This window comes from Phalacrocorax carbo, chromosome 2, assembly GCF_963921805.1.
Source record: "Phalacrocorax carbo chromosome 2, bPhaCar2.1, whole genome shotgun sequence".
NCBI lineage: Eukaryota > Metazoa > Chordata > Aves > Suliformes > Phalacrocoracidae > Phalacrocorax > Phalacrocorax carbo.
The window spans coordinates 144,336,669-144,348,860 of record NC_087514.1 but is presented as its reverse complement, the minus strand read 5'-3'; the positions used below and the strand labels follow the sequence as shown (position 1 = coordinate 144,348,860).

At 40.0% G+C, this 12,192-nt stretch overlaps 1 pseudogene; it reads right to left on the bottom strand.

Moving 5' to 3' along the window:
* Positions 1 to 1,780: 1,780 nt before the first annotated feature.
* The window catches only part of LOC104042126 (phosphatidylcholine translocator ABCB4-like), a 36,380-nt pseudogene continuing 25,968 nt past the window's right edge, over positions 1,781 to 12,192 (bottom strand).

Genomic DNA, 12,192 nt, shown 5'->3' with positions numbered 1-12,192 from the left:
GCTTTGTATTGATTGATTTATGGGTGGACTGTTTAATGTGTAGCAACTAAACTTTGTGAAAGAGACATGATCTCGGGGACAGATGAACTTGAAATAGAGATTGTAAAGTACCCATTGTTTTCTCTAGTTTTTGGAGTTCTGAGAGAAATCAGAGATTATTACTTGATTTACAGAAACAACTGCATCCTCAGCTAATGCTGATCCCGGCTCTTTGCCCTTTCGAAGCTCTGTTGTGTATTTTTCCACAGTAACAAGAACAGAGTTTCCCTTTTTATTTCCTTCATCAAAGCTTGACACTTCTCTGAGTAACAGGCCAGGGTGTGTTATACTGTGTCTTGTTGCCTCAGAAAACAGCCTCATTACTTCAGCATTTGTCTTTGCAGCCTTTATTGGACTGCTTGTACATCCTGTCTCAATTAAATCTGACAACCATTCATTATATAATGGTTGATTCAATGTTGTCAAAACTCACACAGAGCAGGAATCCATTCTTGTACTGGTGTGCTTATAATAACCCACTCTTTCTTGGAGGTTCTGAAATCTCTTGGTTAGTGAAACGTGTGTTTCTGTGATGCTGTGATTTCTGTGAGATAGGTTAGGATTTTGTATCACGCTATGCCTGATGTTTTTTATTCTTTTTTTTTAAATAAGTTCTGTCTGACAGCTACAACCTTTCACCTCTCAGCTGGGTAAGTAAACCTGCTTGCAACAGTGACAAGGACAGTTTGCTCTGAACACTCATTTGAAACAGCCTGAAATCTGAAGTGTGTGATTTTATATTTATTTGCATTTATGTTGCCACACCTACCCCAGCCTCTCTTGAGATTTCTGGGAGCATAGAAATCCTGGCAGAAACATGGAAAAAGGAAAACTATTTTAGCAAGTGTATCATTGAGAAAATGTCGTTCAATCAGCAGTGTAAGCAGAATTTCCTGTTCAGCTGGGACAGTCTGTGCCTTGCCTAGAGGAACTGAAGAAGGAAATGTACCCAGAGAGAACAAAACCAAATTCTGCGAGTTATGTGCTGTGCTGTGGATGCGTGAATTGACAAGCGTGGTGTTAATTCTTGTTGTAAGGAGTAAAGCACTTCTGATGCAAAAGTTGTTCTGCTAAGTTTATGCTCTGTGGACCACGTGGGACTACAGCATAAAGTGTTAAACAGGGGTGGGTTTTTGTAGCATGTTTGTTAGTTTTGTTTTTTTCCTTGTGTGCATTTGGGAAAGCCTGTAATCAATGCAGAAGGAGAATAATGCAGTAGGGGCTCTGATTTCAGGTTAGGGTGGTTAAGCTGTGCAGTCCCATTGTGATAGGACAGGCACCATTTGCTTTGAAGACCTTGAGGCTAAAGCAGGGGGTTGCAGAAATCAGCTGCATCCATTAGTGCATTGGCAAGCCAAGAATAGGAGCCAGGTTTCTGCATTGGTGGGACTGAACTGGTTGGCAATCCCAACAGATTTCCTTTTTCCCCTGATCTGGTTCGCACGTGCATTTATTTAGGAACAGTCATACCTGAAATAGTGCTTTGGGTCTATCTGTGGTGAGGATGTAAAAACAGCTTTTGTGCTGGCGGAAGAAGAGGGCTGGGTTCTTAAAGCAAATGTACCTCATTTATTTATCAGTTATGGGGTTTAAGGGAACTACAGAATTTTACCAAAACCAGAAGTAGTGAAACATCCTTAATAAACACGTACTAGAGGCTGAACCAGCTGTACAGCTGCACTTCAGCAACAGGTACTGCCCGCTGTCACGCATTGCATGGCCCACTTTGAACCAGAGAATACTAGATGCCTTTTTCAGCCAGGAGCTGCTGATGGGTCCCTTGCTCTACGATCTTGCTGTTCTGCACCACGGCAATCTCGTCAGCATTTTGGGTGGTGGAGAGGCGGTGAGCTATCACGATGCAGGTGTGACCTTCTCTGGCTTTATCCAGCGCTTCTTGGACAATCTGCACAATGAACAAACCAAAAAGTGAATTAAGACCAAGTACAGCAGCTGTTTCCACCTGTGGTGCCCCTAGTCTCCCACATCAGGGTGGAGGATGGGACAGACAGTTCATATTTTCACTTGCCCCAGAAGTCAGGTCAAGCAGACTTTCCAGGGCCGCAGACTGCTTCTTCCTCACTGCCGCAGGCAGGTCTTAATTTGTCAGTTTTAGAAATTTTCCCCGACAAATTGGTCTGGTTCCTTTGACAAGCCATGCACTTTCTCACTCACTTTCAGCAACGTGGAAAACTGTTCCAAATTTCAGTTGCACTCATTAAAAAAATCACAACTTAATCGGCCAAATAGTTCCATTCTAAAATCATGGTGTAATCAAATAACATGCTGGATAATTTTGTGTAGTTTCTAAGCAGTAAGAATGGTGTACTTAATACACCCGCTTTTGACTTCCTGCACATACGTGACCCCCCCCACCTCCCCGCTTTTTTTTTTTTTAAATACTCTGAAGGTTGTGTAATGTCACCTGGTGTTCTGCACTCTGTCGCCACAAAGATGTCAAATGTTGCAATAAAATTATTTTGAAAGTTGATAATACTGAATTGCTTTTGGGATGGGGGGTGGGCAAGGCTGGTTGGTTTGTTTATAAAAAAAGAAGCCTCCTGTTGGCATGACCAGCTAAGTTGCAAATCTCCATTCCTGCTTGCAAAGCCTTTTTGCTTTCTGTATCCAGTGCGGGGTAGCTTCGTGTAACAGCAGGATTTGGGGCTGCTTTGTAAGAGCTCGTGCAAGAGCAGTGTGTTGCTTCTGACCACCAGAGAGCTGGGTTCCTTTGTCCCCCATGTGTGATGTATTTCTAGACACAGAAAGTAACCACAAGTGTAACCCTGGATTCAGACCTAATCCTGTGGAGTGTGATGTTTGAGCTGGATTTCTACTGAGTGATGAGTCTGGGGCAGCCCCTTTCCCAGTCACCGGGGCAAGTGTGAGTGAGTAGCCTACATACAGTAGCTGAGCTGAGAAACACATTTCTGAATGTATTTAACTGCAGAGCAAACCCTGTGATGCTGGCCAAGTGTCATTTGTTTTGGGGTAGGGGACCCAGGTGCAAAGAAGCTGAGTGCAGGGTGCAAGAGGAAGGTTGTGACATTGCTGGGAGCAAACTCAAGACTTGGCTTAGCACCAAGCAGCCTGAGCAGTCAGCTCTTCTTTCACCACCCTGGTTCTCTGTAAGAAGAAAACTCGGCCTGAGTGACATTGAGAGTGATTTAGGATAAATGAGAAGCCAGTCAAATTCAAAATCTTGTCTGCCTTGCACCCTATTTTAAAGCTGACACAAATTTACTCAAGAAATTTGATTCCAGCTCTGTGATTTCCCTGTTTGTTACCTGCTGTGCTAACAAATGTACATCTCCCGTCTAAGAGATGAGGCCTTGCAGTGAAAACCCACCAACCTCCTCAGCCTGTGGGAATTTATTGACTGAGAAATATTTGTCCTAGCCCATCTTTTCAACAAGAGCGAGCTGACAAGCAGATGCTGGCTTCAGCTGACGAGTTCAGCCAGCAGGTAGAAAGAGCCTTTGCTTAAATTTACCTGCCAGCAGCTGCTCAGTGGGACGTGAGCAGATCAACCTCTGGGATTTTTTTTTCCCTAGCATAATTATTCACAACCAACGTAGAAAACCTGAAACTGCTTTTCCCTCCAAGGTGCTATTTATTTTGCAGCAAAAAGATCCACTGTACCAGAGACTCAGCTTGTTATATCAGATGCAACCAGGAGGTAATAACAGGTATGAATAGGGAAAAGGAGAGAAGGTGGGCTTCTGCCTGTTTTTCCAAGCCAACACCATGTGTGACTTTACATACCTGGCTAATGAGCTGTTGAAAAAAAGGAGGCTGTGAGTTTCAGGTGAAGACAATTGCTACTGAAGTCTGAAACCCATCATACCCTCTCACAGAGCTGGCTGTGAGGTGAGAGCCCGCTGTTATGGCAGAGTATACTGTACCAAGCCTTCGGTTGGGTTGGGTAGTCAAATGCCACATCATTGACTGCTGTATTTCCACCAAATATTTTCTGATTGAAACAGTAGAGTTAGGTCAGTTTTTTAGGCTAGTGTAACAGATCATAAAAGAGTATGAAGAGCATTGATAAAAGAGATCAGTGAGAGTTTTTCCAAAGGATCAAATTTCTTTTTTCCCCCAGGAATTAATATGTAGTGAGAAGCTGTTGTGAAAACAAAAATTCTCTCCTACCCTGCAGGCATGTTTTAAATAAGATTCTGTTCTGTAAACACAAATTCTGACAGCTTCCCTTACACAATCTGTTAAACAAGATTACATTTGCAAAAGTAACAATAACTCTAGGTGGCTGTCTTCAGTCTGCTTTGCAAGGACCTTGTTCAGATTCTTGGCATGTTCTTTGCTGATTTTTTTTTTTCATTTTTGTCCTTAAAGATACTGAAAATAATCTACTATTTTTGATCTGTGTATAGAATCAATCCTTCTGCTTAAAGATGTTTTCTAATTAATTTACTATATAATGTAATATATGTAATGTGGATATATGCCTATACAAGAAGAAATAGTTCATATGAATGAGGATATATAAAATGTAAATATATACATATGCAAATGACCACTGAACATAACAGCTTAAATGTATAATACTTCATAAGACTTCATAGCTATTTTCCTTTATTACGTGTATGTATATATATGAATATATATACATAATATATACAAGGTTTATAATATATATGTGATAAATTTTTGGAACGTTCTGTCCTCTTTGTTATATGCCAGGCCACATGTACCCATATGTTCATATACATTGTTGGTTACTAAAGTATGTGACAATTCATTATGGACAACTTGCAAATAAGTTATCCCTCAAAAATTTCTGGTTAAATATTACAGGCCTAGTTACATGTTCAAGATCCATGCTCAGGTAGGTACCTTCATGCAAGAAAGTCTTCCGCTGGGTCTTAAACTTGTTTCACCGAAGCAGGTGAGGTTTGGGCAGGAGAAGACACAAAGTAATGCTTAACCCCGATTTGGTTGGATGGGTCAGATGTGAATCGGCTCACGCACTACTTGTTCTCAGTAGCTGTGATGTGGGTGGGAGAAAAAAAACAAAACAGGCTTGAAATAAATTAGAGGCGTATGCTATGCTGTGCATAACACCGTGCTTACTTGCAGGCTTCTCTCCCTCCTCGCTGTAGCTATGTACAGAGGGTACTCTTTCAAACAGCACGAACAAGCGGGCAGCTGACATCTTAGCTTTGGCGTAGTCTGGAGCGAAAGGAGTGCTTTGTCCTACTGCCATTGCACCAAATACAACAGCTGAAAAAACTCTGTAAAGATGAAAACGAGAAAAATATATTGACATTGATGTGGCAGAGGCAAGAAAAGCTTTTATGGGGGATGAGGGGCTTCAGATAAATACTCATTAATAAGGCTGAGGTAGGGTAAGAAAGACCTGTCTGCTGCAGACTCTGTGACTTTCCTCCTTATTGAGAAAATCCATAATTTTTTTTGTAGGAAGGAGAGTAGCACTCCAAGCTTCCCTTCCTTGCCCACTTGTCTGAATTTCTGTTTCTGTTCTTAATGCATGAGATGTGGTAGGATGTATAGTTCCTTGCAGCTCAGTTTCTTCATCTATAGAATTGAAGGTATTGTGGAGCAGTCTGAGAATTATGAGAATTATGGAGAAATTTGCCATTGCGCATTTCCTTTGAATGGCGTCGTTTTCCAGGCACAATCAAATCCTTGAGTGCAGGAGAAAAAGGTAAAAGGCAAATGGGAGATGAGAAAGAGAGGTGAAATCTGGGATGAGCAAAGGGAGATACATGAGGAGAAGGGATTCACTTTGATGTGCAGGGGAAGGCAGGGTAATGCTAGTATTTGAGACATTGGTGTAATCAGGGTAAGAAGCAGCATTTTTTGCCAGGCAATAGTGTGGCAAGTGCTGAAAGCGAGGATGGGATGTGCATGGGAGACAAGGTGGCTATTGTCAAAAACGGACAGGGATTTCAGCTGCAGAGAGAAAAGCAAAAGACTTGGTTAGATGCTGGAGATAGGGAGGGAGGAAAGGGAAGGTTAGAAAGGTGCCAGTCAGTGAGATCAACTCACTGGAAACACTCAGAGAAGCTTTTTCAGCTTCGGCTGGGCATTTTCCAGATTGGGTGTTTGCTGAACTTTTCTCCTGCTCTCCACCTCTCTTGTCCCAGGGCTTATAATTTCCTCACCTCAGTTTCATTTGTTACTTGTTCCACTTACCTTTTAATCTTGTCCACCTACGCTCCCTACAGCTAAGCCGTGTGATTCTCTTGTTAAAGAAACCTTCTTGGCTGTGCAAACAAGGAATGGCTTTGTTTTGCCTGTCTTCATGTTGCCTTCCTTCTACCCTGGGCAGCCTGGTTAGAAGGGAAATTGTATATAGGTAGCTAAACACAGGATAAAATCTTCATTTATTTTGGATTTGTAATAGTGTAAGGAAAGAAAGGGAGTGTAAAGGTGAAGAATGGAAGACACAAGTATTTATTGATTTTTTCAGTTCTATACTCCATGACTTCATGATACCTATGGAAAAATCAAACATATTCTCCCACATGGACAAAAAAGAATCTAACAAAGAGATACGTCTTTAAACCACACGTCTTTACACCATCTTTAAAATGCACATGTCCATTTCCTACTAGATAGGCACCAAACCTAAAACAGTCAGCGTAAGTAAAGTACATAATAGCTTGTGTAAAGGCAAAAGTAAATAGAAAGATATGTGCCTTCTTTACAGAATTTCTATATCAGAAAAAACATATAATCACGATTGTATTGTACATCCACTTGTAGCATTCAAGAATGTGAAGAGTATCCTATAATTCGAACAAAAATCACAAGTCCTTACTATTTTAAAGTAAAATAACCTCCAGCTCTTTCTAAGATCCTAACCTAAGACATCATCAGTCCTGTACGTTTCAGTTTCCTCTCCGCAAAATATGATGAGGCTGTTGGGATAGATGAAGAAGTTGCTCTATTTTGAGCATGTACAATTTCTATTGTCTTTACCTCATACATTCATTAAAATTATTTTCAAAATTATAATACAGTTGCAATTCAAAGTGTCAACTAACTGACACATGAGGAAAATCGAGAACTTTAGAATTGCTACAAATAAGAAATTACTTCAATAAAAATAATCTTTGTGCTTTGTCCTACATTGAACTAAAACAAGTGACAATTTCTGAGGTTTCACATGATCTGCAATAGTACCTTGATAAAATAGCAGAGCGAACAAATACAGAAGCTGCTATGCAGGTCCACCCTCAGGAAAATCCCATGGATTTTTATAGGAATCCTACCTAAACATACAGGTGAAAAATGACTTCTTGATTGTTAAACAATAGATACCCTCAGAAGAAAGAGCTTGTGATTATAAGAATTAATAAAGTCTTTGTCCTGGTTTCAGCTGGGATAGAGTTAAATTTCTCCGTAGTAGCTAGTATGGGGCTATGTTTTGGGTTTTTGCTGGAAACAGTGGTGATAATGTGGAGATGTTTTAGTTGTTGCGAAGTAGCGCTTACACTGGTCAAGGACTTTTTCAGCTCCCTGAGCTCTGCCGGGTGCACAAGAAGCTGGGAGGGGACACAGCCGGGACAGCTGACCCCAACTGACCAATGGGATATTCCATACCATACGACATCATGCTCAGTATATAAAGCTGGGGAAGAAGGAAAGGGGGGACATTTGGAGTGATGGCGTTTGTCTTCCCAATTAACTATTATGCATGATGGAGCCCTGCTTTCCTGGAGGCGGCGAAACACCTGCCTGCCGATGGGAAGGAGTGAATGGATTCCTTGTTTTGCTTTGCTTGTGTGCGCAGCTTTTGCTTTACCTCTGAAACTGTCTTTATCTCAAACCATGAGTTGCCTCACTTTTACTCTTCCAATTCTCTCCCCCGTCCCACCAGGGGGGAGTGAGCGAGCGGCTGCGTGGTGCTTGGTTGCTGACTGGGGCTAAACCACGACAGTCTTCCATTTCAAGAATTACAGCAGCCAATAACAACTTCATGAAGAATTTGGGGAAGAGAAAAAAAAAAAGTAATTTAAAACATTACCTTTAGAACATTACCTAAAATGGCAAGAACATTAGCTCAAAGGCAACTTATATATTTTATGTCAAAGTTGAGTTTGGAATCAAAGATTTTATGATGCACTGGCAGACATAAATTGTGATTCAGTTTATTGGTGTTAATTTATGTTCATTTTAAAAAGGAATTACATTTTTTTTAAGAAGCATTCTTTTACCTACCTTGCAAACTTTGCCCATATATATAGTAAATTTTTTTCCTGAGTCAAAGTAACAGAAGTTTGAGTATTTTCTATGGGTTCTGAAGAAATCCGTATCAGAGAGCAGATATTTGTCAGAAGAAAAACAAGATTATATGGAAATATTTAAACAGAATCTGATAAATAGAGTAACTGTAATAGAAGCATGTCTACAGTACTGTTGAAAGTGTGGTTGCAACATCTGTAGATATGCTACTGTTAAATATAACCAGTTAGCGTGGATTATAGCAGTGAAGTTGAGACAGCATATATTTTAGCACAGGACAGCACTGGGATTTTATTTTCCAGTGGGTTTGCGTAATCTGTCACGAGGATGATGCTATGCAGCTGTCATCGCTGCAGCAGCATAGTCAGGATGAACTGAACAAGCCTACGTCACCTGCAAATGCATTGGGAACTGCACAGTAAACTTATGTCCACATTTTCAGAAGCAACTAGTGATTTTGAGCTCACCTATAAAGAAATCCTTTCCCAAGGTGCCCTCTCAGCGTTTCTGGAATATCAGGAGTCTTTCAAAGCTCCTAAACAAGAAACTCAAAACTACTGGCCATGCTTAAAAATGTAGAGCCAGATTTTCCTGACCCATATGGCAGCTTGGCATCTAATTCCTATTAATTTTATATTTTTGAAAATCTTTCTGTTTTGCCATGTATTTTCACCCATGTAAGATTTATACATTGTGGAATCCCACCGCCTTCACAGAAGCCCCCTGTAGTGTCTGCACCGCTCCAAATCGTGTGTTTGTGGTTTGTACCAGGAGCTAACCGGCTCCATTAGAAAAGTGTATGATGAATTCTGCTGCTCATAAGGAAGTAACGAACTACATTTACTCTTTTTTAGCTATGCTGTTTCTGCGCTACCTTTCAGTGGTGGTAGTTTATTTTTATCTCTCGTGTGAAGAAAGACAACCAGTTTTCCAGGAAGAACTCTCTTTTAAAGAGAAAGCTAGATCTTTACCTAGAGTTAAAAGTAGATGCTTGGGACTTGTTTTCCTTCAGGTTTGCTTGATGTGTTGAGAGTGAAACATTTTGCTGAATTGCTATGGAAATACATATGTTTTAAATTTTGCCAGAAATTGGGGATCTCGAAAAATTGTTTTGATAAATACAGTCCACCAAAACCAGATAATCAGGTCACTGCCTAACAACCATGTAACTCTTCTCACAAATAGTCTCCAAGGAAGCTGGCATGAGATAATGATAATCAGCTGTAAACAGCTTGACTATGAGATAACTTTAAAATACTTCAACACATAAGAATGCACTCAACAAGGTTACTTGTTCGGCAAAACTTTATGAATAATTAGTGACAGAATTTTGAATTTTTTCTTGACAACCCTATCATGTAAAGAAGATCAGGTTTCTTTTTTTTTCAACACATACATTATTTTAAAAATAAATCTGTTTTAACTTCTTATTTTAATGTGTAACAAAACACCTCTAGGCTTGTGAGTCATCAGCCTTTGTAGAGCAGTAAGTGTAGAAAACAGCTTGGAAGCAAACATGACTCTCAACCTTCAACTCTGTAAGAAAAAGGAAAAGCCTAGCAGCTCTAAACACATGAAAGCTAACCTCCAAAAACTTAACTATACCCATGCACTTGACAGACTCTTTTTTGTACATCATTATTTCTACATAGTGAGTAGAATAAATGCTTAGACAATCTACAAATAAGAAACACAGCAGACTACGTAACATGAGGGATAAGATATTGAAATAATTAAAGAACGTGGAAAAACTAACATAACTGCATGTAAATATTATCTGGCTCTCCTACAAAGAAAAACATCATGCTTTCTTTATGTCTGCATTACTGATAAGAACAGTTTTACAGGCAGGTGAAGTGAAATTTTTCTCTGCACAGCCAATTTAAATAGGCTTTGAGGCTGAGAAGCTTTACGGTTGTCTCACTAACAACCCTTAATGAATTTGTTTTTCTAACAGCCAACCTGAGGCCTCACAGAGGTTTCCAAGTTTCACTTCTGGCCCTTGCGTTACCCTGCCTTGCCTTTTTCCAACCACTGCTGGGAACTACTGTTGGGAGCCAAGGCTGGTAGGTAGCCAGTGCAATCATTGTATGATCTGGAAAAAGACACAGAAAACAGATAACGATTTTAGCCAGATGATACGATTGTACTGGATACTTATTTCAAAAGAGTGTTGTGAAACTTTGTTAAATTCAAGTTGCTTTGTAAGCCTCAGCTGAAAACTGTTGTAAAATTAATGATAAATAAAAGATTAGTTAATTCCCTTGAATTCTCTTGACTATTTGTTACACTTTCACTGGGAAAAAATGTTAGTAGAGAATACTCATTTGTGTGTGTCAGGGGACAGTGTTCTGCAGATGCGTTGTGATTTGACCTTACAGTGAATCACTGCTATGTAGATTCATACTAAATTGCCTGGCAGGCAAAACCAAGAGGAATTTCCTTTCTTTTAATTTTAGCATGAAAACAGCTAGGAATAAACACCCAAAACCAATTTCTAATCAGCCTGGAGGCACAGAAATGCCTCTGAGAAACTTTCCTCATATATATAATGGAAAGAGAGAATAAGTTTTGCTGTGCCCGGACTTCCCTGCACAGCTGACCACAGTGTAATGGGAAGGAGTGAAAGGGCAGAAGATCACACAGGTGCTGTGCTGCTTGGGGTGTGTCAAAAACCCAGCCCCCACAAAGCACGCTCTCTTCCGAGACAGCACTTCTTGGGAAGTGAGAAAACAGTTCTCCTTGAAGTTATGAAATGAAGTTACACCCTCCCTCTTTGCTACCACGCTCACATTTCCTTTGAAGCAGATTCCCAGGCTCCTGCTTCCCTTCTCAGCTGACAGGGGAAGGAATGAAAATCACAGCAAAGGATTGCAGGGCATGGTCAGCTACACTGTCACTGTGATGTTTTTATGCATCCTTGTTACTGGTGGTTTTTATACTGTGCCTTTTTATAGTAAGCCCACAGACAACTGCATGTTGAGAGAAAGAGAAGATATGTGACAGGTAGAAGAGAAGGGCTCTGAAAGAAAATAAGCTGGAAAGAAATGAAGAAAAGCAAAAAAAAAGCACAGTTCTGGGAAAGAATAAGGAACTCAAATGCAGACTTGGGGCAGGCATGAGGGACTCAGGACTTTTAAAATGCTTAGTAAGCTCTGAATACTACAAACTATTTGAGAACATAAATTAATAAAGTTTTCAATTTTCAGCTTCATATTTGCTGTATCACCATTTTGTCAGAACAATACAACAATGCAGACTTTGATTTCTTTGAGGAGTATATTCTTGATCCATCACCAGTGTCCCTATTAAGCAACACTGTGTAGTAAAACATAAAACCAGATAAAAACGTCACCTTTCCTGCCATTTTCAGTTCCTTCTTATCCTTTTTTGCATGGTCATCAAGCATCTTCATTTGAATCATTCCTGTGACAGCAATAATTGGCACAATGGCTAAAAGCAGAAGAGTCAGCTGCCAGCCATGGATCAGTGACAAAACAAACCCAGTCCTAAGATTAGCTGCATTTTGGGCAATTAGTGCCAGCCTGGAACCTGTAGCCTGGAAAAGAATGAAACCATTGTAAATTATTCTGTTTTATTTGAAAACTAGACAGGAAATATTTGCTACCTAGACAATTGAGATTTATTCACCAAATGACATCTGGAAGTGCTTAATTTGGTCTAAATATTCTGCAGAACTGGATGCTTTATCTTTTGAAAAACCATTCTATTGTACAGATAATTCCCTCAAGTCTTCTGTACCTTATCTAGTCTTCCTCTGTTTCGATCTATTCAGTCAGCCTTATAGTCCTTGTTTTTAGGTTTTCCGCAAGAAACACAAAGACGTTTCATAAATCTCCTATTTATTATACATAGAATCATGACTTCAAACTTGCCAGGTCTCCTAAAACATGACATTTC